We start from the raw sequence: 27,189 nt of genomic DNA, 5'->3' as shown, positions 1-27,189 counted from the left end.
AGTGCCCGTCCATTGTCAAAAATCTACTCTAACCTAACCAATAGTCTACAAAAGGGTTCAGCATCCAAATGAAAATAGTACCAGGAGAATGATTCCCTTCTCCTGTGAACGGGCTCAGTCTTTATGTCTTTTCCAATAATCCTTTGCTTTAGCTTCTGATTCAACAAAGAGATTATGGTCAGGAGAATGATTCCCTTCTCCTGACCCATCTTGCACAGCCTTGAGGGCTATCTTGGGATAGTCTTTTACAATAGTCCTCAAAAGTCTCTTACCTTCTTCCCAAGGACTCCTAAAAGCTTGCTGAAGATTACTTCCAGGCAGCTCTTTGTAATGATTTGTGTTTGTTATTATTGTTTGCATCAGCATCATGCCCACGTTCCAGTTTCACGAGCTACGTGATTCGCTCGTGCGGCTCATGAAACTGGAATGCGGCGTTCAAAGGTGGACGGTTGGCGGAGGCAGAGATGGTGGTCCCGCTTTAATAAACTCAATGCTTACTTTTATTACTGGCAACGCTACTTCTTTTCATTGGTGCCAAAGCGACAAGTTGCCCAGCGGGCCCGCCACACATTGAGCCGGTTAACTGACGAGTGTCGGCAGCGGGCCGGTGGTGAAGTTAAGGAGCGGAGAGCGCTGCGTCTGCATATGAGGCCCGGGACTCGCCGTGAATGTGCCTGCGAGGAACAGCTGGCTAATCGCTGTCTGCACACAAGCCACTCTGCCCTTCCCCTGGGCGTTGAAGTGGCCAACAAAGCATGGTAATGCCGCAGTCTTCCCCTTTGACTTAGCCCCGCCCATTTATTTTGAGATCCAGACCGTAAGGCCTGGTAAGCAGGGGCAGAAGCTCTGTCAAGCCTCCATTACCTTAAAGGCTGGTAAAGAGGAGCAAGCACACTTTGTTGTGAATCAGCCTACTAGCTGAGAGGAGGGCAACAAACTTCCCTTGGACATATTCAGGCTGAGGGGTCCCAAAGCAGTGTGTTGGGACACTTTAATGTTCCGCCGACTTAAAGACCTCAGAGGTATTGGGCTCTAAGCAAGTGCCACTTCAACCTTGTGCATTTATAATAGGCAACACACATGAAGTGAGGGCAGGCAGAGTGCACCTTCACAGCTGTAACTTATTTTGCACAAAATAATCAAAATAAAATAAAAGTTCAAATTCCCAATTTGTGTCCTAAAAGCAAACATGGCGGCTGCCAGCATGTTCCCCCCTCCACCCTTCTTGTCAGAACCTGGCACACCACTCATCAGATGGGACAGATGGAAGAAGTTGTTTGACACTTACATAATTGCTATATGGGGGGGGATAAGTTTGCTCCAGCCAGAAAGGAGGCTGTATTACTACACAATTTGGGAACTGAAGGACGTAGTGTCTTTGATGGCTTGTCAGAACCTACGGAGAGTGGACAGGGAGATGAAGATCAGTTTTTTGTGGCAATTAGAAAACTACAACTACATTTTGATCCGAGGAAGAACGTCACTCTCGGGAGACACAAGTTCTTTTCAAGGGGCCAAGAACTCCATGAACCAGTGGAAACATTTATTGCCGCACTCTGAACCCTCAGCCACTCTGTGAGTTTGGGCCTTTGGCAGATTCACTAATCCGTGATCAATTGGTATGCTGCACTAAAAATAGCAGGGTGCAAGAAAAGCTGCTGTCAAAGGCCTTATCCCTCGAACAAGCATTGGAAGTAGCAAGAGGTATGGAGGAGACGTCCAGATACATGGCCAGCATGAAGCCAGACAAACAAATCAATGAGGTGGCAGCAGTCAGAAATAGCAAGAAACTTAACAATGGAAGAAACTTAAAGTGTTTTAAGTGTGGCAGTAATAGACATGTTTCGTCAAATCCGTTCTGTCCTGCACAAAATGCAAATTGCCTCAAGTGTAAAAAGAAAGGGTCTTTTGCCAGAGTCTGCAGGGAAAATTCTTCAGTGGAGGACATAGAGGCTAATGCTAAATATCCTGAACAAGAGGAAAATGTTGGAGAGTTTCAAAAAATTAAACATGTTCTGGAAATCGGAGCTGTATCTAATGGAGAAAAAGGGCCAATTGATGTCTTTATGTTGAATGGCAGAGTAGTCACCGTGAAAGTGGACAGCTGTTCCCCATGGACAATAATGTCTAGACAAACCTTCGAGAACTGTGTAAATGGTAGTGTTGAACAACTGAAGCATTCTGACATCGAGCCTTATGCGTACGGCAACGTCAAAATAGACCTACTAGGAAAGTATTTTGCTACCATCAAGTTTAAGGGAAGAAGCTGCAAAGCTGAGATATTTGTAACAAGAGAAGGATCATCATTGTTAGGTTGGAGCGAGCAGAAGAAGCTCGGGATAACGATTCAAGCCAATGCCGAGTTTCCAGTCACGATTGCAGAAGTGGGAGATCAGTGGAAAAAGGAGTTTCCGAATGTGTTCACAGAGGACCTAGGAAGATTAAAAGGCTATGAGCATGAAATAAGGCTAAAGAAGTGGGCTGTTCCAAGAGTACATAAAGTCAGATTAGTTCCACAGAACCTCAAACACAAAGTAAAAGAGGAGATTGAAGCATTGCTCCAAAGGGGCATCATAGAGAGAGTGGAAGGATCAGAGTGGTTGTCACCAGTCGTCGTAGCTACTAAATCTAATGGGGACATAAGACTATGTGTAGACTTGAGGGATCTTAATAAGAACATATTGGTGGATCGCCACCCTCTACCCATCATCAGTGAAAAGCTGGATATGTTGAGCAAGGCAAATAACTTTTCAGTAATTGACTTATCACAAGCATATCATCAAGTTCTACTCTCGGAGGACTGTCAACACTTAACTACTTTCATCACCACTGAAGGCACATTCAAATATTGCAGGATGCCTTTCGGTTTTGGCATCAGCAGCCACCGTTTTTCAGAGAGTGATGGAGATGGTGATGGAAGGTGTCCTGAATGTGATAATTTTCCAGGATGATGTCTTAGTATATGCAGAGTCTTGTGAGGAGCATGACAAGTTGTTGAGAGTTGTTTTGACAAAGGTGGGTGAGGCTGGACTAACAGTGAGAAGGAGTAAATGTAGACTATCGGTAGATAGCATTGAGTACTTAGGTCATGTAGTGTCGAGACAAGGTATCAAACCCAAATTGAGTCTGTGGATGCTATTGTGAAAGCCCCAAGTCCCTCTGATAAGGACCAAGTTAGGTCCTTCTTGGGGTTAGCAGAATATTACCATCTCCACTCCATTAAGGGCCTTATTAAAAAAAGGAGTACAGTTTCAATGGTCCATACAATGCGAGGAAGCATTCAGAATGATTAAACAAGGGATTGTACAAGCTTCCTCCATAGGAAAATTTGATGCCAATGACCGTACTGTACTAGTGGTTGATACCAGTACATTAGGTTTGGGAGCTACACTAATACAGTATGATATCAACAAGACTGAGAGAGTTATAGCATTTGACTCCAGACCGCTCAGAGGAGCTGAGGAAAATTATTCGGTAATAGAGTGTGAAGCGTTGGCCATGTTCTGGGCAGTCAATCACTTTAAATACTTTCTTTGGGGAAGAAGGTTTATAATACGGTCAGATCACTAGCCTTTAGTAAAGTTGTTTGATAGTGGCAGATGGGCTGTACGATCTCCAGGGATAAGCAGATGGGGTCTTGGTATTCAGTTATACAATTTTGATGTTAGTTATTAGCCAGGAAAAACAAATCTGGTGGCATATTGTCTATCGAGATTGCCAGTGGAACAAACTCAACGAGTACAAGTTTAGGATAGTGAAGCGTATGTTGCTGCTGAGTTAGTGAGTGTGGACCAGGAGCAGTGGGAACAGGCAGAGCTTGTGGATCAAGATTTCAAACTTATTAAGCAGTGGACTGTTGATGGGTGGCCTGATAAGGAGGTGCTTGAAAAGAGGTTTGAGATCTGGTGGGAAATAAAATAAGAGTTGAATTTAGTGGGAAATAGGTTGAGGAGGGGGAGTTGCATAGTTCCTCCAGAAGGAGTGAGAAGAAGTTTGTTGGAATTAGCACACCAAGGCCACCTGGGTGAGGGAGCTACTAAGAAGAGAATGAGACATAGTTACTGGTGGCCCTGGATGGATAGAATGGCTGAGGATTTTGTGAAGCAGTGTAATGCATGTCAACTGAATGACAAAAATAAGGTGGTGCGGGAAGTACCTTTAATACCTAATTCTGTAAGTCAACTGTGGCAGAAGCTAGCTTTGGATATTTTGGGACCTGTGGCAGGTTTAGGAGATGGGTTTAAATATATTTTTGTTCTTGTTGATTTCCATTCCAATTGGGTGGATTGGGAGGTTGTCAGAGAAGTGACGGCTACAGAATTAGTTTTCTTCTTAGAAAGAGTTTTTCTCAGGGAAGGTTGTCCTTCTGAGTTAGTTTCGGACAACGGTGTACAATTGGTCTCTCATTTCATGAGAACATTTTTAGAGGATTATGGCATCAAACACATCAGAACAGCACTTTATCACCAAAGAGCAAATGGTCTGGTCGAGAGGGTCAACAGATAGATCAAAGGGGGTATTCAGCTTGCAATGTGTACTGGCCAGTCTTGGAGAGATGTAATGAATCATATGATGTGGAGTTATCTAACGACTCCTCACTCCACTACTAACGTATCTCCCTTTGTGTCACTTAAGGGTAGGGAGCCCGGGACCAAGCTTTGTCCTGGGTGGTTGGGTTTAGCCAGAACAGTTGCAGTGGATAGAAACACCATTATGAATTTGATTGCAAAAGTTCAAAGAAGGAACAAAGAGTCATTTGACAGGAGAGAGAGTGTGAAGAGTAGAGAGTGGAAAGCTGAGATTGGGTGTGGGTGAAAAATTCCAGGTCTACACAAAAGTGTTTGGAAAGTAAATTCATTGGACCGTAGCAAATTGCCGCGGTGTGTGGTAGTGTTGTCATCTTGGAAGGAGGAGAAGTGAGGTCTCAGGGCAGGTTGGCAAGAGCTGAGAATCTGGGAAGTGAAGAGTGTGAGAAAGTGCAGAATGGGAGTGATGAGCAATTGACAGGAGAGCAAAGGGAAAGTGATGATGGCTCAAGCTCATGTTTCAAAGTATTCAACAATAGTAATGTTACTAAGAGACTCACACGTAAACCCAGTTGGATGAAGGCCTTTGTTCAGTTAAATTTTCTTTTATCTGTGGAAAACATTTTCTCTTTTCCTTTTCTTCATTGTGGTAGCTAGGTATTTGTAAGTTTTGTATTAACTTAAATTTGTTGGGTTTAACTTTATATTATAGGGAGGGAGATATGTAATGATTTGTGTTTGTTATTATTGTTTGCATCAGCATCATGCCCACGTTCCAGTTTCACAAGCTACGTGATTCGCTCGGTGTGGCTCGTGAAACTGGAATGCAGCGTTCAAAGGTTGACGGTTGGCAGAGGCAGAGATGGTGGGCCCGCTTTAATAAACTCAATGCTTACTTTTATTACTGGCAACGCTACTTCTTTTCACTGTTGTTGTTTATTATACCCATTGCTCTTATTTAGATTATCACTGCGATGATGGAGATTCCTCCCGATGCACTCTTGGCTTTTGAGTCTTTGGATCTCACTACTGAGATGAGGGAGATTACTCCTGAGGCTCTCTTGTCTCTGGATTCTCTGGGTGTCACTACTGTGATGAGGGAGATTACTCCTGAGGCTCTCTTAACTCTGGATTTCCTGGGTGTCACTACTGTCACAAGGGATATTACTCCGAAGGCTCTCTTGACTCTTGAGCTGCCCCAAGCCCCTACCAGGTCTCCCACTACTCCCGTTACCTTTCGTGTGTAGGGACTGCATGGTCGGTTCTTCCAGGGGTGATGGGCTGACTTGTGTTGCTTCAGAGCTTCCTGCATTGTTCACTCCACCCCCCGCTTCGTGCTAGCGGCTCCGTGGAGATTTGGGTCACAAGGCTCCGGTGCAGTTACAGAACCGACCACATAGTCCACCTCCAAGAGTTCACGCCACCACTGGTTTCTTTCTCGCTCTTCCACTGGTTGGGAGCTTTGCTTCTGCTGCAATGCTCCGCCTACCAGCCTCAAAGGTCAACGCCACTGGGGATCAGCATTTGTGCAGCTTTGTGTTTCCAGGTTCGAACTTCCTGGGCTGGGATGGCTTCACGTCGTCTGGTATCTCTTTTATCCAGTCCTTTCTCGCTCTTTATTTCCTGTGGCTGGATCCTCCCCAGCCTAACATCAAAGCCCTTCTTTACTGTTGTTGAGAAAATCTTTATGCTTCTTTGGGGCCATGGTAAGGCAAGCTGATATTACTCTGCAGATTTATTTGGCTCTACTTCACATGGGTTATATTAATTACTGGATTAAAGAAGGAAGAGACGTTACCATAACAGATAAAAATGTTATCACTGATTTCTGATAGGGACTTGGCCCCAAGGGGAAAGGGGTTAGGGAGTTCATTCACGGAACGGGAGTCCTTATCCCCATGAGGGGAGTCTCTCCCTCTGAGGTACTGCTTTCTGCCACACATAGGGGGACTATTGGGTAGCGGCCTCACCTCCCTAGCCTCACAGGGAAGGACTCCCCCTGGGCAGAAGTGACGAGATCCCGAGAATCGTCACAGTAGGGAGAAGAGCTTGCATCTGCATTGGGACACCTTCCTTCACCTATCAACTTGAGGACATTGGAAACGACTGTTCTCAAACAGGGTCTAAATTAATTCTTCTTCATGAAGGAAGGAGTGGGTGACCTCTTCCTTATAAAGGCAAAAGGCCACCTGGAATTGGGTAAAAGCAAGCCTGTTTTAAGAGGTCAATGCCTGTTAAGATAACAAGGGACGTTTGCCCTCTTGCATCATACCTAAAGTGAAGAAGACAGGAAGGAAAGATAAGCTGACAGAAAAGCAAAGATGGAGGATACCTTCCTACATTCTATTCTACTTTAACTGTCTAATCCCACCTTCATCCCAAACCTGCAACTTCAAAAGCCCTTTGGTACGCAGCACCCTGGTGTGAGGCTGGCTCTTTTGTTTATTGTGTGCCTCTTTGAAGCTTGGTTGCCAGAACTCGCATGCTGGGGCCTATTGTCCTGCTGGCTGCAGCAGAGACAAGCAGTCTAAAAAGAAAACACCCAGACTGTCCATGGCTCTCATGGGCTCACAGTGTTGACATGAGTATGCTACAAAGCACATGTGGCTTTGATAATGTGTACTACCAGCTACCACACCAGAACCCAGGTACAGCTTGTTATTCAAGATTTCCTTGCCACCAGGTAATAGTTTAGCAAAATTATTATAGTTTTGGATCTGAGGTGCAGATTTAAATGTAACGCCTGTCTGCAGTGACTTTGCTGTCACGCCATCTGTCAAACAGGGTCCCTTTGGCCTCTGAACCTGCTCTGTGTCACAGGAGAGAGGGAGCTGCAGAAAAGGAGGCTGATGCAGAAGGGAACAAATATGTCATATGCTTTTGGTATGGAGTTTAATGAAGGGGGGGGTTGTTTAGCAGACCACCCAGGCTGAGATGGATTACCTGCATCATTTTATTATTATATATATTTTTTTTAAAGGCCCGGGCTCACTAGACCTCTGCCTGATTGCAGGCCTTCACAATTAGTGACTGTCACCACAATTCTGCATCTTAGTTGAGTACACCTGATGCCCTGATGCGACTCTTCTGTATGCTGCTCAATTACTGCAAGATGCATGTTTGCTTTTTGTTGCTCCTGCCACTTCTTATTCTGTCATTTCCCTTCTAAACATGTGCTTTTTTGTTTCCAAATGTTAGGTGTGTCCGGCCAATAATGTAACCAAGACCTCTCCATGCTCTTTCCTTTGACTGCGACTGAGGTTATGAGCTCATGTACTTGCATGTTTCTGAAATGTACGTGCCACCTTTTGTCTGAATGTGCTGCGTCCTTGGTGAATTGAACAAGTTATTCCAGGATTAAAAATCAGGCACTAACGGTGGGATTCAAACGGCAATAACGACTGCTGTTTTTGCAATTGCAGTTGTCAATGCAGGAATGCAGGAATCAGAATAATACTGTTTGGCTGACTCCTCAGATCATCGGGTCATTTTTTTTTTGTTTTTGTTTTTTTGTTTTAAACGTTTCACGAATTTGCGTGTCATCCTTGCGCAGGGGCCATGCTAATCTTCTCTGTATCGTTCCAATTTTAGTATATGCACTGCTGAAGCGGGCCGAGTCATTTTAATTGTGGTTGCAAACAGAACTTGGCTTCAGAGAGAGCCCAACAATATCTATTTTTTAAAGAATTTACATTTTTTTTCTTTATTGGAAAATATAACGTTGGCCAGTTGAAGTCACGCTCTTGGTGCTGTGAATTCACGGTATAATAGTTTACACCTCCCAGCATTTCATCAGAATCTATTGCACACATGGATTTCCAACTAGCTCAACCCCAGCAATGAACCTGCTCTTGTGGGGAAATAATCCTGGCTGCATGCATAGCAAGTGCCCGCATGACAAACTGACTAATGCAGAAGGCATGACTGCTATGTTAAGCACCGACTCGAGAACAAGAAAGGAATTCTCACCAGAGAAAAGTTGGAAAATTCAAAAAGGTAAATGTGCAGAAGCAGAGGGCGTGAAGAGGCCACACTTTAAGTAACACAAAGAAAGCAATGAATCTAGTTTCTGTGCAAAACTAACAAGAAGATACGTTTCCTTTAGTCCTTCTAAAAATGTATAACCCATTTAAACCTGCTTTACATTTGTAGATGGCAGATTGGCACATTTTGCATGATTTAATTATATTAACAGAAAGTCGGCAACAATGTATCTTTTATGTCATAATGAAGAAAATGGCAGTGATTCATGGCTTGATACATGTTAGTATTTCAAAATATGTTGATGCTTATGTTGCTGTATTTGATATACATTCACAAACACATACGTATATATCTCATATTAATAAAGACTGAATTGATTAGCTTTTTTTTTATTTAAAAAAAGCATTTCCCTGACCCTCCATTTCAAATTAATGAAATGACTTGTGCTTCTGAGCGCATATTTAGAAAACAGGCCAGACCGCGTTTCCAATTTATAGACAGAAACACACGCTTTTATAAAGCTAAAAGTATCCGATTTTACCACTTTCCCTTTTCAAAGAATACATTTCCTGAATTCATGTCAGTCTCCACACAAATGTGCGGATAGATATTTGCAGAAGCCTTGTCTCTGAGTCAATATTTGCGCGGAAAAAGGTGAAGACAGACATAAGCAACAGAGAAGGGAATAATGGCTAATAAGAAAGGAATCTTTAACAGTCTAAATAAACCATTGAATAAGTGTTGCTGGAACACAAAGTCTTAATTGTATAATCAGGAGTCTAAGCAAGTTAAGAAAAGAACGAACACAAAATCAGAAGCAGAGAGAGTGGAGTTAATGGAAGGATGAAGGGGAGGAGGAGAGAGAAGACAGGATAAGGTTTGAACAGACGCCTAGGGTGATCAGATTGAGAGTGAAGAAGAGCAGAGAAATACGTATGTTTAGCGGATTTTAAGCAGCTGTCATGAAGAGCGTGATAAGAGAAATAAGCAAAGTGGTTAGTAGGAGAGCAGGACTTGAGCCAACATCTTTCTAGACGACGTAAGAGTCGTCGCATAGAGCAAAGATGGGGAGAAAGCCAAGGTTGGGCAGGTTTACGGGAAGGTTGGAAGGCAGAAAGAGGATATAATTGACCAAGACCTAACAGAAAAGTTGAAGAAAGAGTAGAAGAAGCCTCATTAGCAGAGAGTAGGCTAAACTGAGGAAGAGAAGGAAGTGTTGCGAAAAAGTGATGAGTTGAAATTGAGTAGGCCACCGCGATAAAATGTGTTAGGCAACAGAGGAGTAGGAGAAACAAAAGAAGTGGGAGGAAGTAGTGATACAGATGGAAGGGAATGGTCAGATAAGTAAACAGTTAGGGTTGACTCAGAAGAGGCAGTAAAAGATGAGAAAAAGATTAGATCAAGTGAGGAACCAGAGTCATGCGTGGGTGGAGTGGAGTTTATGCACGCACACGTGCTGGTTCACCTTGCTATCCAGGGTCACATCTCTTCCATCTCAAGGTCCAGGGCACGAGTTTAGGAGGTTTGGAATGTAACTTATGGGAAGTGTCCAGTACATAATTTGTTAAAAAAAAAAAGTGCCAGGGCCTACATATTTTCTAGCATACCTGTGACACATTGGGGGGGGGGGCTGCTCCCCACAGTGTGAACATATTTGGAGTTAAAGCTGCAACTCTCACTAGCTTATTGAGGATGATGCATGTACTGACTATGATAGATGTGCAATTTACAGATGCAAATCATCATACATAAAAAAACATATACTAGTTGTGGCTTGAAATAAGGTAAATGATTAAGTGCTTAACACAACATCATAGTCAACATTTTGTGCTGATTCTGTAGGTGGCAATTGGAACCTTTTGACAATCTATTGTGAGACAGGCATGGCATCATGAGAGAAATACAGACACAACCGGCCTCATTAGGAGTGTGCCAGTCACGGTAACAACGGTGCCGGTAAGCTACCAGCTCCGTTGTTACCAGACTGGCACACTCTGAGTTCTGCGGGTGGGTGCAGTCCCGCCCGCAACCTTTGACGGAAGAACCAGCACTGTTGCACACAGTGCCAGTGATTCCGTCCTACCCATTCCCATTGAGTCCGGTTGGACTCAAATGGGAATGGGGAGTTACATTTTCCGGCGCCTGACTTCAGGGACCGTCGGGGGTGTAATGCCCTGGTGATTCCCTAAAGCCAGGCGCCAGGAAAAATACACAACTCCGTTGGTAGCCTGCCGTTTTTACCGGCATGGCTACCGCCGGGGTTGTAATGAGGCCCAAGGATTCAAGTTTATGAAAACCTTTATATTGTAAAGAAATTGGTTTGGAGACTGCCTAACTTGCCCTACGTCTATAATAGGAGTAGTCTCGACCATCAACTAAAATATAAGTCCAAAGTCAGTCAAATTAGTCAAAACAAAAAGCGTCTGTGTTAAACCTATGCTTGCCCTCACAATCTCTAATACAATAATGTGCATGGGATTGGACTAAAAAAAAAAGGGTCATCAAAGTAAAGGTCAGGATAGTATTGGAGCTGGTCCACAGCTCCCTTCCCCATGTCTTGAGCCACTTGCGATTCAGCATACATTCCTTGGCTTTCAAAGCACTGCATAAAGGTCCTTTTATAAAGTTCAAACAGTTCTGGTCACACAGGTTCAAAGTTCCTTTAGGTAACAATTCCTCTGTGTCACCTCTCCTCAGGAAGGCTGCTAATTATCATTAATTCACAAGACTTTCACAGTTCACATCAGGTTGGTGTATTGGGGTATTAGAGCCTTTCGACAATGCCCAGTATTCCTCAGCCCCAGGCGGGACCACTCTGACACCTTGGCTCTCCTCACACAGTTATTCAGCAGTTCAATGTATCAGAGGGTTTCGATGAACAAACAGTACTTCCGGCCCTGTGTGGGAAGACTCTGATACTTAGGCCTATCTTTTACTTTTCTCTTCTCATCGTGCCCGCCCCCCCCACCTTTTTACAGTTCAATCCTGGCTTACTTACATCAGCATGCCCCTGGGAGCCTTTCGACAATGCCCAGTATTCCTCAGCCCCAGGCGGGACCACTCTGACACCTTGGCTCTCCTCACACAGTTATTCAGCAGTTCAATGTATCAGAGGGTTTCGATGAACAAACAGTACTTCCGGCCCTGTGTGGGAAGACTCTGATACTTAGGCCTATCTTTTACTTTTCTCTTCTCATCGTGCCCGCCCCCCCCACCTTTTTACAGTTCAATCCTGGCTTACTTACATCAGCATGCCCCTGGGACCTTTTTACAGTTCAACGTCAGCTTTTCTCAATATCGTGCGCACTGCACCTTTTCACAGTTCATCGCCAAGTTTTCACTGGGTCTCGGCGTGCCTTTTCCCTTAAGCATAGCCCCCCTTCATTTGCTTCCATAGTCGCACTCTCCGTGAACTTCACTTGTGTACACAATGTTTCTGTTCACTAGAGCTCCTTTCACTGCGTATTAAGATACACGCAAACGTTTGCTACTTTGCTTCTGTCATCTTTCAACTTTCAAAACGGACAATCAAAGCTTTCCTTTTCAGCACGCTTCTAATCCTACGCTCGTCCTTGTAATTGTTTTACTTCTTGCAACATTTTATCCCTCGCGCTTGGCTGCTATCATCAACCAGGTTCCCCTCTGGCTTTGAACTCCCTGGTTGTGATTTCTTTAACGTCACTGTTGCGGTCTCATCGACTCCCCATCCTTCTTGGGTGGCTTCGCTGGCACAGGATAACGAACACCCATCCATGGACTTCACTCTGGAGAACAGCTTTGCACTTAACCCCCTTCTGGTGCCTTGGAGACATGGCTCCCGCACCACGCTTTCGTTAGCCCTTTTACACAATAGGCTCTAAGCGTCTCGGCCCTCTGTTCTCTCCCAACAGGTCTTGGGATCTCTGAGCATCCCAGTTCACCTTTGCTCTCGTACTCTGACTCGTGGACCTCCTCTGGCTCCAGCTTGCTTCTTCTGCTTCTTTGGCTCACTCCTTTTATACACCTGTGGTGTGCTAACAGTCCTCAGGTGTGTCGTTCTGTATTCAGTGCCTGACTTTGCCTGGCCTTGTTAATGGGACATGAATAGAAATTAAAAAGTCCCTCTGTTGGTTTTCGCTGTGTTTTAGCAGAGCGGGGAGGTTTTGTCAAAGGGAAAAGCAGACTGTCTGCAGTCATGCAGCCGGTAAGATAGCTCAGTGGGTTGAGCGCTCGCTGCTGCGATCTGAGTGATCTGCAGGTCGCAGGTTCGAATCCCGGCAAGGCTAACAGTCCTCAGGTGTGTCGTTCTGTATTCAGTGCCTGACTTTGCCTGGCCTTGTTAATGGGACATGAATAGAAATGAAAAAGTCCCTCTGTTGGTTTTCGCTGTGTTTTAGCAGAGCGGGGAGGTTTTGTCAAAGGGAAAAGCAGACAGTCTGCAGTCATGCAGCCGGTAAGATAGCTCAGTGGGTTGAGCGCTCGCTGCTGCGATCTAAGTGATCTGCAGGTCGCAGGTTCGAATCCCGGCAAGGCCAACTCAGCCTCTCATCCTTCCGAGGTCGATAAATGAGTACCAATTTCAGGTGGGTGATATTGTATGTAAACATGTGCTCTGTAAAGCACCCTGGACTAAGGCGCTATATAAATAACACATCATTATCATTATTATCATTATGTAATAGGAGGGAATGTTGGGTAGGGGGTATTGGAAAAAGGGGGGTACCATGTCTCGCCTTCGGGCAATCCCTCCCCAATCCCAAAGGACCCTCCATCCAGGTGATCCTCCCTCACTCGTCCACCCTCAGGGTCGGGATCCAATAGCGATGGCCCTCCATGGCCACCTGTGTAGAAGATCCCCCAGGAGTAGGGAGGGAAAGACACTCAGGTTTTCCACAAACACTTCCCCTATGCGATTTAGACCGACCTGATTCAAAGGGGAACCTCAAAAGGAAGTCCACGTTGCCCTGGTCACGTCCCTTTCGATGTTCCACCGAGAAGCAGTAAGGCTGGAGGTCCAAGAACCATTGCATAACCCTTGGGTTTGATTCCTTTCTTTGGCAGATACAGACAAGACGAGAATGGTTGGTTATTAATCTGAACTTTCGTCCTAGCAGATCATATTTTAAATATGGAATAGCCCATTTGATAGCTAAGGCCACTAATTCTAAGACAGAATAGTTCTTCTCCCTAGGAAACAGTTTCCTGCTGGTAAAAAGGATAGGATGTTCCCATCGTCAACATTTTCGGACAAGACGGCACCTAGGCCTGTTAAAGAGGCATCTGTCTGAAGGATAAATTCCTATGAGAAGTCAGCTACCTTTAGAATTGGGCTCTGACATTGGGCCTCATTACGAGGCTGGTGGTAGCCATGCCTGTAATAGAGGCATGGCTGCCACCGGTATTTTATTTTTTCCGGCGCCCAGGAATAGGAATACCGGACCCGGTATTTGCCCATTCCTGGGCGCCGGAAAAAATTCTTCCCCATTCCCATTTGAGCCCCATAGGGAATGGGGAAGCTGGATGCACAGGCACCGTTATCAACGGTGCCTGTGCATCCGACATGCTGCGCTCGCGAGTGCCGGTATGGCCGCCAGGCCAGTCCTGGCGGCCGCAATGGCGCCCGTGAGCAGAACTCGTAGTTTGCCGGTCCTGGAACTATGGTACCGGCATGCTTACCGGTACCGTAGTTCCCGGACCGGCAAATTTATGATGAGGCCCTTTGAGTTCGTTTTAAGAGGCTATAACAGGTTTCATCATCCTCTTCCCACTTGATCTTTTGTGACTCAGCGTTTCTTAATGTATCTGTTAGTCTGGCTGTTTTTTCAGAGAAGTTGGGAATAAACCTTCCATATTATCCTATCAGTCCTAAAAAGGCATGAAGATATTTTTTCATTTTTGGGGTAGGTGTTTCAAGGACTGCTCATACTTTTTCCTGCTGGGGTTGGACACAACCGTTCCCTACAATGAATCCTAAATATTTCACAGCAAGTTGTGCCAATTTAAATTTCTGGAAATTTGCTGTGAGCCGAGCTTGCCTCAAGGCCCTCATAATGGTATAGAAATGATATAGATGGTCCTTCCAGGTCTGACTATAGATGACTATATCATCTATGTCTGCTCTGCAGAAATCTGAATAAGGTCTTAAAATTCGGTCCATTAACCTGTGGAACATTGCTGGAGCACCATGCAGACCGAATAGTAAAACTGTAACGTGAAACAATCCCTTGGGTAAGGGAAAGGCGGTTTTCTCTTTGTCAGGTCCGTATAAGGGAACCTGCCAATAACCTTTCGTAAGACCCAAAGTTGACAGGTATACCAGACACCCTAGTTTTTCTATCAGGTCATCCATGCGAGGCATAGGGTAGGCATCAAAAGTCGAAAGGGGAGTTGACTTTTCTGAAGTCAATGCAGTCCCTCCAGCTTTGATCAGATTTAGCCACCAATACGATGGGAGAGGGCCATGGACTAGAGGAGGGCTCAATGATGTCGGCTTTGAGCATCATCTTCACTTCCTTATTAACCATTTCCTTGTGGGCTTCTGGCAAGCGGTATGATTTTAAATTCATTACCTGCCTTCTGAGGTACGAATTTGATGAAAGGTATTCCTAACTCGCCCTGGTCTATTACAGAATACATCAGGAAATTGGTTTATGAGATTGCTGAGATCTTCTTTTTAGTTATTCGTGAGTTCTGGTGAGATTAAGGACTGATTGCCATCTTCACCAGGTATTAAGCAAGATTGTGGCATTAGATTTGGAAGGGTTTTCCCTCCACTCTTTTAATAAGTTGACATGGTAGATTTGAGATTTGAAATGACATTCAAGCTGAGATATTCTATAATTGCACAGGCCATTTTTTCTGTCACTATGTAAGGTCCATTTCACTTGTAAATCAACTTGTTGTCGGAAGTTGGTAAGAGTAGTTATACCTTCTGTCGAACAGAAAAGGTTCTAATGGATACCTTCTTATCATAGGTGTTTTGCTGTTGGGTTTGGGCCTTCTCCTTATGTGTCTTTATCAGGCTTCTGACGGTTGCCATATGTTCTTATCTTGCTGTTGAGTTTGTGAGAGTGGTATTGGGGCCTCCTCTCTCTCCTCCAAGGCATAGCAGGGTTCTCTTCCATACAGTAATTCGAAAGGGGAAGACCCAGTGGAGCTTTGAGGAGTTTTTCTGATGGCAAAGAGGGCCCAATGAAGAATTTAATCCCAGTTGTTCCTGTCTTCACTCACTAACTTTCTAAGTATATTTTTCAGAGTCTTAGTGAAACGTTCCACAAGGCCATCCATTTGAGGGTGGTAAACTGAGGTTTTTAAGGTGGAGATATGTAATAGTTCTTTTAGCTCTCCAATCAGTTTACTCCCACAGTTTGTACCCTGGTCAGTCGAAGTTTCTCTTGGGAATCCTACTCGGGAGAAGAATGGAAGCAGGTGTTGTAATATTTGTTGTGTAGTGTTGTTTATCAGGGAAACGCCTCCGGGTCTCGGGTGGCACAGTCCACAATCACTAGTACACATTTCTTTCCTAATTTAGATGTCTCAAGTGGACCAATGATATCCATTCCTATTTGACAAAAAGGGATTTCAATAATGGGAAGTGGATTAAATGGTGCGTGTGGTGGCATGTGTGTACTAGTTCTCTGGCACATATCACAGGATTGTACATAGGTTTTTATATCTGAGTGAATTCCCGACCAATAGAGCATATTCTTATAAGGACTTGAGTTTTTGTCTGCCCCAAATGACCTCCCGTAAGATGTGAGTGGGTGAACTCCAATACTACGGTTTTAAGGCCTTTGGGAACCAACAGCTGAGTTTTTGTTATTCCTTCACCTGTGGTTTATTTTCTGTAGAGCAGTCCCTGTTTTAGAAAGAAGAAGGGACCTCCCCTCTCCTGTCCCTCCTGCTCGGGTATTACTTGTAGAAAAGCCTCGGCCAACAAAGGATCGTTCCTTTGGGAAAAAGCTAAGTCAGGGACAATGTCAGGTTCCTCATCCCTAGGTTGTGAGGATGTGTGTAGGACAGCTATTTTATCGGCCTCACAAACCCAGTGCATCCCTCGCTGTTTCTCCCTTGTCAGCCTCTTCTTTCAAGATAGGAATCATGGCCCTTTTCAGTATTCCTTGGGATATCTTGTCCCCTGATTGAATCTTAAACTCAGTCTCCCCATCACTCTGTAATAGGACTTAAATAACTCCGCGAAAGTCTGGGTCAATAACTCAAGCAAAAACATCAAGTCCAAATTTCCAAGCCAGTCTTGATTTTGGGACTAGTCTTATGTAACATCCATGGGGTGGTGCAAAGACCAGATATGTGGGTATGAATTCTGTTTTCCCTGGTGGAATTATGACCTTCCTGCTGCTGCAAATATCAAATCCAATGGACCCTTTTCTCCCACATGTGGGAGAGGCATGGTATGATGAGAGAAACACGCACACAATGATTCAAGATTATGGAAACCTTTATTTTGTAAACAAAGGAGTTTGGAGACTGCCTAACTTGCCCTATGTCTATGATGGGAGTAGTCCGGACCATCAACTAGAATATAAGTCCAAAGTCAGTCAAGTAAGTTCAAACAAAATGTGTCTGTGTTAAATCTATGCTTGCCCTCACACTCTGTAATACAATAATGTGCATGGGATTGGACTAAATAAAAAAGGATCATCAAAGTAAAGGTCAGGATAGTATTGGAGCTGGTCCACAGCTCCGTTCCCCAAGTCATGAGCCACTTGGGATTCAGTATGCGTTCCTTGGCTTTCAAAGCCACTACATAAAGTTCCTTTTGCAAAGTTCAAACAGTTATGGTCGCACAAGTTCAAAGTTCCTTTAGGTAACAATTCCTCTGTGTCACCTCCCCTCAGGAAGTTTGCTACTTATCAATAATTTGCAAAGCTTTCACAGTTCACAACAGGTTGGTGTATTGGGGTATCAGAGCCTTTCGACAACACCCAGTATCCTCAGCCCCAGTCGGAACCACTCTGACACCTTGGCTCTCCTCACACAGCTATTCAGCAGTTTAACGTATCAGAGACTTTCGATTAACACACAGTCCTTTCGGCCCTGTGTGGGATCACTCTGATACTTAGGCCTTTCTTTCACTTTTCTCCTCTCGTCATGGCTCCCAACACCTTTTTACAGTTAAATCCTGGCTTACTTTCATCAGCGTGCCCCCGGCACCTTTTTAGAGTTCATCGCCAAGTGTTCACCGGGTCTCTGCATGCCTTTTCCCTCAAGCATAGCCCCCTTCACTTGCTTCCATATTTGCTCTCTCCGTGAACTTCACTTCTGTACACAATGGGCCTCATTACGAGTTTGCCGGTCCGGGAACTACGGTACCGGTAAGATTTACAGTACCGAAGTTCCCGGACCGGCAAAGTACGAGTTGTATGGGCGGGTGCCTTCCCACCCACCAGGTCGGACTGAGGGGCGGAACGGCACCCGCCCGCAGAACATGTCGGATGCACCAGCACCATTCTGAATGGTGGCGGTGCATCCGACCTCCCCATTCCCATTGAGCCCTATTGGGCTTAAATAAGAATGGGGAGCATTTAATTCCGGCACCGGCAAAAGGGCAATTACCGGGTCTGGCTGGGCTGTAATGACCTGTTAATTGCCCATTTGCGGGCGCTGTAATTTTTTGCAAGTTTGGCGGTACCCTGCCGGTTTTACCGGCAAGGCTACCGCCAAACTTATGAGGCCTCTGTTCACTAGAGCTCCTTTCGCCATGCGTTAATGGACACGCGAACGTTCGCTACTTTGTTTCTCCTGCACCAAGAAGTGCCCGGAAGTGCCTGTTCGCCTGGAAACTATCCTCTGAAGTGTGCCCTCAACCTCATCAAGTCTGCACCCTGTGAATTTCCATTGAACTATTGTGGAACTTTTTCTTTAATTGCTCGGGTCATTAGCCCCGCCCACAAACCAGGAAACCTCCTGAAATAGACACTGCAACGCGCACCAGCACGCGCGCACCGAGAAGTGCCCGGAAGTGCCTGTTCGCCTGGAAACTATCCTCTGAAGTGTGCTGTCAACCTCATCAAGTCTGCACCCTGTGGATTTCCATTGAACTATTGTGGACCTTTTTCTTTAATTGCTCGGGGTGAGCATACTAGATGTAATATATACCAACAGAGTATATATACTTAACTACATTTAAGTATAACTAAAAACCTAACTCCCCGTTTTGTTTCCTTTAAGTCATTAGCCCACCCACAAACCAGGTAACCTCCTGAAATAGGCACTGCCGCGCGCACCAGCGCGCGTGCACCGATAAGTGCCTGTTCACCTGTTAGCCGGGAGCAGGGTGCAAGGGCAGTGTTGCTTTCCCTATTCTTTTTTGTTGTGCCTGCCAGCTTTGTTTGGGATCACCGTAGCACCCTTGAGGAATCGAAACTACGTGCATATCGTAGTGACCACATAAAAGAGGTAACTGCTTGAGCTTTCAACTTTCTTTCCTTTCCTTTCTTCTCTCTGCGGTACTATCTACCTCGGAGTCCCCATCTTTCCCGTATTGCGCTCTAACGGGTCCTGGGAGTGTGGAGAAAATTTTGATCACTGTGTACAAAAGTGTCCCCCTCCGCAGCACGCTGCTTTATTTCTGCACGTGCAGAGGGAAACCTTTACACTGTTGCCGCATACTCCACATAGAAAGTGTTGCCTCTTCTAAGATAATTGTGTATCGTATTGTTCGAGTGGGGGAAATTTAAAATCTTTAACCCTAGGTACCGAGTAGGATTGCCGCCCAGGTGGCAGTATACTGCATAACTATTGCCCCGGTGCAATTTATCTATTAGGGAACACACCCCTTTACCATCTGCAATCCTGACACGGGGTTGTGTTTGTGCTGTTGATAGCTCGGAACTGGGAGGATTAAACACTCCCCACCCCGTATTGTTTTTTTTTTTGTGTGAACATTTGCTTCAACTCAATAGAACGGGAGAAGGGCGTTCGGTGTATTGATTGCTCTTCACATTAGGTGTAAATAGCCAGTGAAGAAACAATAAGAACGCAATAGAAAAGTGGTGCGAATATACCGTACATAAGGTTCTGAACGTGTTGTCTAACCCCGAGTATGGTAGGAACCCTAAGAAGCGGGAAGCTACCAACGCCGTGTGGGGGACTTAATAACAAATTGGAAAAGAGAAATACACTAATTGCAAGTGGAACCTTTGTGTACTTAAATACTAAAAATCCCCAAGTTGCTAATCAATATCTCTTGAATATGAATGCAGAAGATACCAAGGAACAACTGGGGGAGGTGGAATCATAAAAATGGGATTTAAGTGGCATTGATTTTCGCCCTCTCCCAAACTTAGCGGGGGATCCTAGAAGGGACTCTAGTGAACCCTCTAAGAAGTTAGACCGTCCAGAAGAACCAAAGCAAAAAGGTTTCCTAAGTGTGCAAGACTTACCAATAAGGCCCTCAATATTAAACATGGATGAAACATTGCCCCCTATACACCAACTGGATATGTCCCTTCTGGCCCCCGTAGTGTCTGCAGAGTTGGACAGAAGGGTTAGACTTTCCACTGGACCCTCAACCCAGGTAAGGGCCAGGGGTGGAGCTCTTGACAATGTACACCTCCATAAACCCCTCACTGGAAGATTGGAGGAGCACTTGTCATCGCCTATATCGCGACCTGATGTTAATTCCATTGGGGAAGTGAGAGGCATGTTCGGAAGTGTGAATACGGGGGACCCAAAGCCCGGTCCTCATAAATGTTCAAGCCCCACTACTCCTGTCCCTCCCCTGAGTCATGAGTACGAGGAACAGTCTTCCAACCACCCTAGTAATGAGTCTATTGTTGGAGAGATTGCACCCACATTAGAGTCCTTTCCAGTCCTTACCAGGATTCTTAATCTCCTGGATAAGGGACATGAAAGGACCCATGGGGAGTTACAAGAATTGAGATTTATGTTGGCAGAATGTTCAGAAAAATTAAGTAGGTTTTAAGGCTTTGTACATGCCCTAAATCTTTATACTACATCGCAACCTCCAAAGGAAATAAAGCAGAGGGATAATATAGGCTCACAAACTTTGGATGTAGACAGAGAGTATATGAATCCTGTAACGGACAAGAGCAGACACTTCTGGGCCTCAAGAGTATTGTCTCATGGGGCCACCGCACCTTGCGAAATCAAAACCGAGCGGGAGAATAAGTCGGAAGAGATGAAGGAATCAATGAGATTGATATTAATCAACTCAGAAAAGATCAAAACTGTGGAAAACCAAAGAGATAGGGAGCTTGATACCAGAGACCGTAAATAAATCAATATCCTAGACCTAAGTACTAGGAATAAACTCGACAGTCCATCAGCTTTATTGAAGGTGATTGAGGAGGAGGCTACTCAGAAACAGTTACAGAAGTCAATACTGAACGTAGACTCTAATCAGGAAGAAGAGCCTCCCTTTGTTTATGTTATCTCCAGGAGAGAAAAGAAAATGAGAGCAAGGGCCCTCAAAAGAAGAGCAACGAGTGAGGGGGGGCAATTAGTGCAAATAAAAAAAAAATCACAAAATCACTCTGCCGCTAAAATAAAAAACTCAAATACAAATATCAAAGATATCTGTCGCTTATCAAGGGAGGAAGGAATTTTAGACTTCACCCAACTTGACGAAGAAAGTAAGTTAGCTTTAGAGGTAAAGGTAGCGTCAAGCACTCAGGACATGGGGAGGGAGTCCCCATTCAGACAGTAGAAACTGAACAGAAGGCACATGGAAATGAATACGGTGAAGCCTTGAATACCTTATCTGAAGCTATGAACCATAAGGGGAGAATACCCACAGTTAAACAAAATAACTGAAATAAATAGAAAGAAAAAAATTGATCCAAAAAAGCAGAATGATAGTAGACTCGAAGTAAGTAAAGAGGTACGGAGTATCCAACAGTTCTTCAATTTTAAAACAAAGGAAAAGACCCCTATTGAGAAGGAGGAAGTTGGAAAGGGAAAAGAACTTAATCATGTTTCCCCTAAGAGGTTAGACACTCCCATCATTTACACGCAGAAGAAGGGGATGGGAACGGTGGGAGGGAATGGTATCTTGGAACCCAAACATAGTGAACCACCTGTGATTCCCAGTGAAGATATAAAAAAACTGGTCCAGGAAGCGTTACTTAAACTTCTTCAACATCCATCCAAGTATGGTACATCCTTCCCTCTACTCATGTCGCAAATGGACTGTAAATCTGGGGAAGTAGAACAGAGGAGGGACATCCCAAATGCGATGGCAGAAGTCATCAAAGACACGTGTCAACCCAGAATTAAGGATTTCGTGCCAGAAGCTGCGCCTAACATTCGGGCGACCTCCTTTAAACCTGGAGATGATTCCATAAATGCTCCGGTCAATATTGTTAACATGAGAGAGGATGGCCTTGTGGGGGGATTCCCCTCTCTCGTAGTTAAGGCATTTGAAGAGCGGATAAGAGAAAAAATGTGACTTGTGGAACCAGGAGAAGGTCAGCGAAAAAGGAAGAGAGTATTACCAAGGGTAGGATGTCCAGTTTGAAACCCGAAGTGGTGATGGTAGGGAGTGGGAATCCGGGAAACAATCGAAGTTGGAGGAACAAGATATTATGCTCCAAAACGCTTGGCCGGAGGATAGGAGGGAATGGAGGGAACCGAAATACACAGAAGACCCTAGTGTTATGTTGAACATTGTATTAACAATGGGAGGCCCCGTCACTAAATCGAGGGAGGATTCTCTCCCTGTTTCTCATTAATTTCCTCAGGAGATATTAAGCTTATTGACTACATTCACTCTACCAGATATGACTGTGTAAGGATAGTGGTTTACTCAAGAGCAACATACGAACTTGTACTTACTGAAGGAGTGGCTCTGCAAAGATTTGGCTACGACATTGTAAACTTCAGTCAGGGTGCGGGAACTCACCAAAGAGGGGAACGGACAGGGTACCCCTTTGGGTCACATGGTAATAATACTACACAATGAGGCTGCAATACTAACCCTTAGAAACTAGCAAATGATGTGGCCGAGCTTAGATCATTGGCAGAATCCCTGAGAGAATCGTTAGTGAAGATACAAGGTCTGAAAAACCCCACCTAGAGCATTGCTAAGTATAATTTTTTATCATGGAACTCCAGGGGATCTCGTCCCCTGTTGTATTCTGCCACCACGTGTCTAGAGCTTTTGAACTATTCTTTTTTGTGTATCCAAGAAACATGGGCAGTTAATGCAATATCTTTAGATGGCTTTACGATCTTTCAGGAACCTGCTACAAAACAAATTAAGGGGAGACCTGCGGGGGGACTGCTTATTGCAATCAAGAACAACATCAACTTCAAAACCATAAAGAACTTCCGTATAAATAATGGCTGTATAGATGTCCTCATAAAAGTCGGCTGGAAGTGTGATTTGACCCATCTGTTAATCATAAACATATACTGGCAACCTGACGGTGATCTAAAGACTTATATTGAGTCAATAGATTCAACGATTCAGGTTTCTCTCGTCTTTCAGCTTTCCTCTTTAATGTGCTTCTTATCCTATGCTCGTCCTTGTAATTGTTTTACTTCCTGCAACATTTTGTCGCTTGCGCTTATCGACTGGGTTCCCCTCTGGCTTTGAACTCACCAGTTGTGAATTCTTTAACGTCACTGCTGGGGTCTCATCGACTGAAGACCAAGGGCTCCTCAACAGCCGCCCCAAACCTCCTGGGTGGTTTTGCAGCCCGGGATAACGAACACCTGTCCACCGACTTCACTCTGAAGAAGCCTTAACATAACATAACATAACTTAACCCCCTTCTGGGCTCCTTGGAGACACGGCAGCCTCACCACGCTTTTGTTAGCCCTTTTACACCATAGGCTCTCAGCGTCTCTTCCCTCCGTTCTCTGCCAGCAGGTCCTGGGTTCTCTAGACGTCCCAGTTCACCTGTGCTCTCGTACTCTGACTCGTGCACCTCCTCTGGCTCCAACTCGCTTCTTCTGTTACTTTGGCTCACTCCTTTTATACACCTGTGGTGTGCTAACAGTCCTCAGGTGTGTTTGTTCTGTATTCAGTGCCTGACTTTGCCTGTCCTTGTTAATGGGACATTGATAGAAATGAAAGAGTGCCACCATTGGTTTTCGCCGTGTTTTAGCAGAGTTGGAAGGTTTTGTCAAAGGGAAAAGGGGACAGTCTGCTGTCAAGTAATAGGAGGGAATGTCAGGTAGGGGGTTATTGGAAAAAGGAGGGTATCATGTCTCCCCTTCGGCAATCCCCCCCAAATCCCAAAGGCCCCTTCACCTAGGTGATCCTCCCTCGCTCGGCCACCCCCAGGGCCGGGATCCAATAGCGATAGCCCTCTCCTGGCCACCTGTGTATAAGATCCCCCAGGAGTAGGGAGGGAAAGACACTCAGGTGTCCACACTATCCACAGAAAAAAGAGCAAACATGCTTTCCTCCTATTTAGAATCTATGATCAAATGAAGGCAAAATCATCACTGAACTGATGAACTTGCCTGTCAAACACGGCAAGATATTCTTGTATAGGTTGGAATTCACAACAAGCACTCCTCTTTGGCAGTGGCCTGTTCCTTGACCTTGTCCCTGTGTTGGTGCTGCTGGCTGGTGATTGTCCCGTTTCTGTCAGCCAAACCCACTGTGGCAGTGAGGCTTCTTATTACAGTACTGGAGTTGCAACAAGGAGCACTATGTCAGCATGGCCAACAGGAGAGAACACCATTGTCACCTTCTAACTCATAGCTATCCATCAAAGTTGAAAACTCACCATGCCCTGCCAGCCTGTGGCATTAGGCTTGTGAATAACAATGAGCCAGCCCAAGATGCAGAGACTCAGACCAGTGCACACTGTTGTTGCTTGTTTTGTGACTATGGCTGACTTACAGTTAAAAACAATTAAGTTGCCAAAACACCACATCACAATCAAACTGAGTCTGAAACTAGAAGTGCTGTGGCTTAGAGATAAAGGCCAGTGCTGAGCCTTGGTCAACACCCACACAAATTAAGCACTGGGAGTGTTAGACTAAGTACCCTTTGGTGTTGCAAGCTTAATTTGTTTGTTTGTGGGGATGGGACAGTGTTGTGCAGATTCAACTCCCCTTCTCTTCCTCCTTTTTGTGAGTTTCCTTTTATGCTTCAGGTGGACCTTCATATGCTGCGGATTGAGCTGCAACTGAGAGCTGCAACTGAGAGCATGTTCACTTACCCTACCACACACCACTTCCAGGAGGTGCAGAATAGCAATTTTTGGTTAAATGCTGGTGTACCACGGACACAGACTGATGGAAGGGGCTACATGTCCAGAATTTATCAAGATGCAGATACCACGGCTTGCTCTGCTGACTGAGCAGCGCTTCACGGATGATGCCTATCCAAAGCCCTACTTCCTGAGATATAGCCTTGTCCTTATATTTCATTTTTGGAAAGTAGTATTGTTTCTATGTCTTTTCATAAGTACTCAATACTGCTTAAGGTTTTCTGGAGGATATATCGTTAAGAATCTACGTTGACGGACTTAGCATACGGTTTGGATTAGCTGGGTGGATAGTTTACTCGTAATTTGAACACACATGCTTTCGGAGAATCCTGATTCCTAAGTCACGTGAAGTGGTCCTTGGCAGACTTCAAGGTTATTTTGCTGCATTTAGGAACAGCCCAACCTGCACTATACACCTATTTCCCTGCTTTCCTTGGACTCCTTGCTCTGAACGGTCTCCAGCTTTACCTGTAGGCCATTTTGATAAGGTACAGATAGTGCTGATGGAGATCCTGTTGGGCCTACCTTTAGGTTTGTATTGAGGCATACATGGAACTTTAAACTGCTTTCTTAAGTTATATTTGTCAGTAAGAGAATTGGTGGATTGAGTCTAGCAAAAAGGGATTTGTTTAAGGATTGCTTATTGAACGTACAAAAAAACAGAATGCTTCCTCCTTGACGTTCCAGTCATAGTTGTGTGTGTTCTTTATTGATGATTCGTTTATAAGACTTGTCTCTCCTTTCAAAAGTTCCCTTATGAAGAGAAATAGGTTTTTTCCTTAGACATTTGAGCGCGTTCATTGGAGAGTTACTGTTCTGTGATCTGTTTGATTCTTTTCTTTAGAGTTTCCATGGGACGTTAAATACTGCATATCAACAGGTTTTCCATATATCATTCTAGGGCATGTTGAGTTGTGTACTCAGGCACCATGTTTAGGAAAAACATTAGACTTGTATTTGTTGGTTGAATTCTCTGTTTTGGGTTGAATGGTCTAACCTTTAGTTGCTGTAATACTGTCCATGGTGCATGTACATAATTTCCCTTTTCAGGGTGTTGGATCTATCCCACATTCCGAAACGACTCAGGGTCTATAGGTATTATGGCAGTCATTATCCTCCCGACATGTGCTCCCTGGCTTAGACCACCTTGCTGTTACGTGACCAGTGGGGCTCACGCATAAGGTAGAGCCACCTTTATTTTTCGAAACCTCCTGCCCCCTTTAGATAACCAGCAAAATAGGTACATTTGCATTATGGAGCAAGTGATTTTAACTTGCTCCCTAATATTGTAAATGTAGTATTTGCATTTGCAAAGAATCTGAATCATTTTAATTCTATAGAATGGTGGTGTCCCTTATGCCTACACAGCATTTTACATGGGTAACGGCCCATGGCTTCACTCATGTTAAGGTCCGTGAAAGGCATTAGGAAGACCACGGGTGACGTCACGCCCTTCAGGATGCTTGGGTGGAGCTGGAAAATCCAGCGCATCAAGTATCCTGAAGGCCTCTACATCCCTCCCTCTGCCTGCCAGTCTCTGGCCGAGGGCGGGGTCAGACTGCTGACCCTGTCCTTTGCCTGATCTAAGCATGGGTAGGAGGAGGCGTGAAGGGCATCACCTGACCCCAGACCCTCTTCCTCCAACGTCATGACATCTGGAGTGTGAGGGGAAAAGCCTGTGCCAACGAGAGAAGATCAGCGCTTTGGCCCACGCAGATATACATTTTTTAAATAAAAAAAATAATGTTATATGTTTGTGTGAGTGACAGAGTGTTTCTGCGTAAGTGCTCTGATGGATGCCATCTGAATGAATGATAGAAGGTGGGTGTGCTGGACAGGGCAAAACTGGGTGACAAATTCCCATATATGGCTAGATGGGAAAGAGATTTTGGCACCCGATTATGGAAGAAGAATGGGAACAGATCTGGAAGAGAGCACACAAAATATCCAAGAATACGGCTATTAAGGAAACGGCATACAAAATTTGCTATAGATGGTATCTATCACCCCACCGCTTATACAGGATGAATGTGCATTACCCCCCTGTGCTGGAGACAATGCAGAGAGATAGGAGATTTACAACACATGTGGTGGACATGCCGGAAAGCTAAGATATACTGGAAAGAGATCCTGGGGCACAGAAAACAGGTTACTGGGGCACAATTGCCGTATTCACCAATGGTAATCTTGCTAGGAGTGGAAGTAGAGGGGTTTATGCGGCAAGCTGTAATACTGCAGTCCTCATAACAGACCTCCTGATGGCAGCACGCATGACCTTAGCCCAGGGGTGGGAAATGGTGGAAGGACCAGTAATAGCCTGGTGGTATGTAAAGATTTGGGGAGTGCTGGTGATGGAGAAAGTATGCGCGCTAAAAGCGGGGAAATACCAGAAATTCCTGGCAGTATGGCGCCCCTTCCATGAATATGTACAGGACAGGGAAGGACCATTTCACAAACCAAAACTACTTACGGGTGTACATGTGATT

The 27,189-nt window shown here is 44.8% G+C and overlaps 1 protein-coding gene and 1 non-coding gene across 4 annotated transcripts in view; both read right to left on the bottom strand.

Annotated features, from left to right (window-relative positions):
* PHLDB2 (pleckstrin homology like domain family B member 2) overlaps nucleotides 1-27,189 on the bottom strand; it is a 705,124-nt gene that overhangs the window by 413,836 nt on the left and 264,099 nt on the right. The gene's annotated exons all lie outside the window — the stretch shown is intronic.
* Nucleotides 8,035-8,139, bottom strand: LOC138526646 (U6 spliceosomal RNA). Its single transcript, XR_011283680.1, has one exon. It is a non-coding gene; the product is annotated as a U6 spliceosomal RNA (small nuclear RNA).

The sequence above is a fragment of the Ambystoma mexicanum genome, chromosome 7p (genome assembly GCF_040938575.1).
Source record: "Ambystoma mexicanum isolate Mex_15411 chromosome 7p, UKY_AmexF1_1, whole genome shotgun sequence".
Lineage (NCBI taxonomy): Eukaryota > Metazoa > Chordata > Amphibia > Caudata > Ambystomatidae > Ambystoma > Ambystoma mexicanum.
The sequence above is the reverse complement of the archived record's forward strand: the minus strand, read 5'-3'. Positions and strand labels throughout refer to the sequence as shown.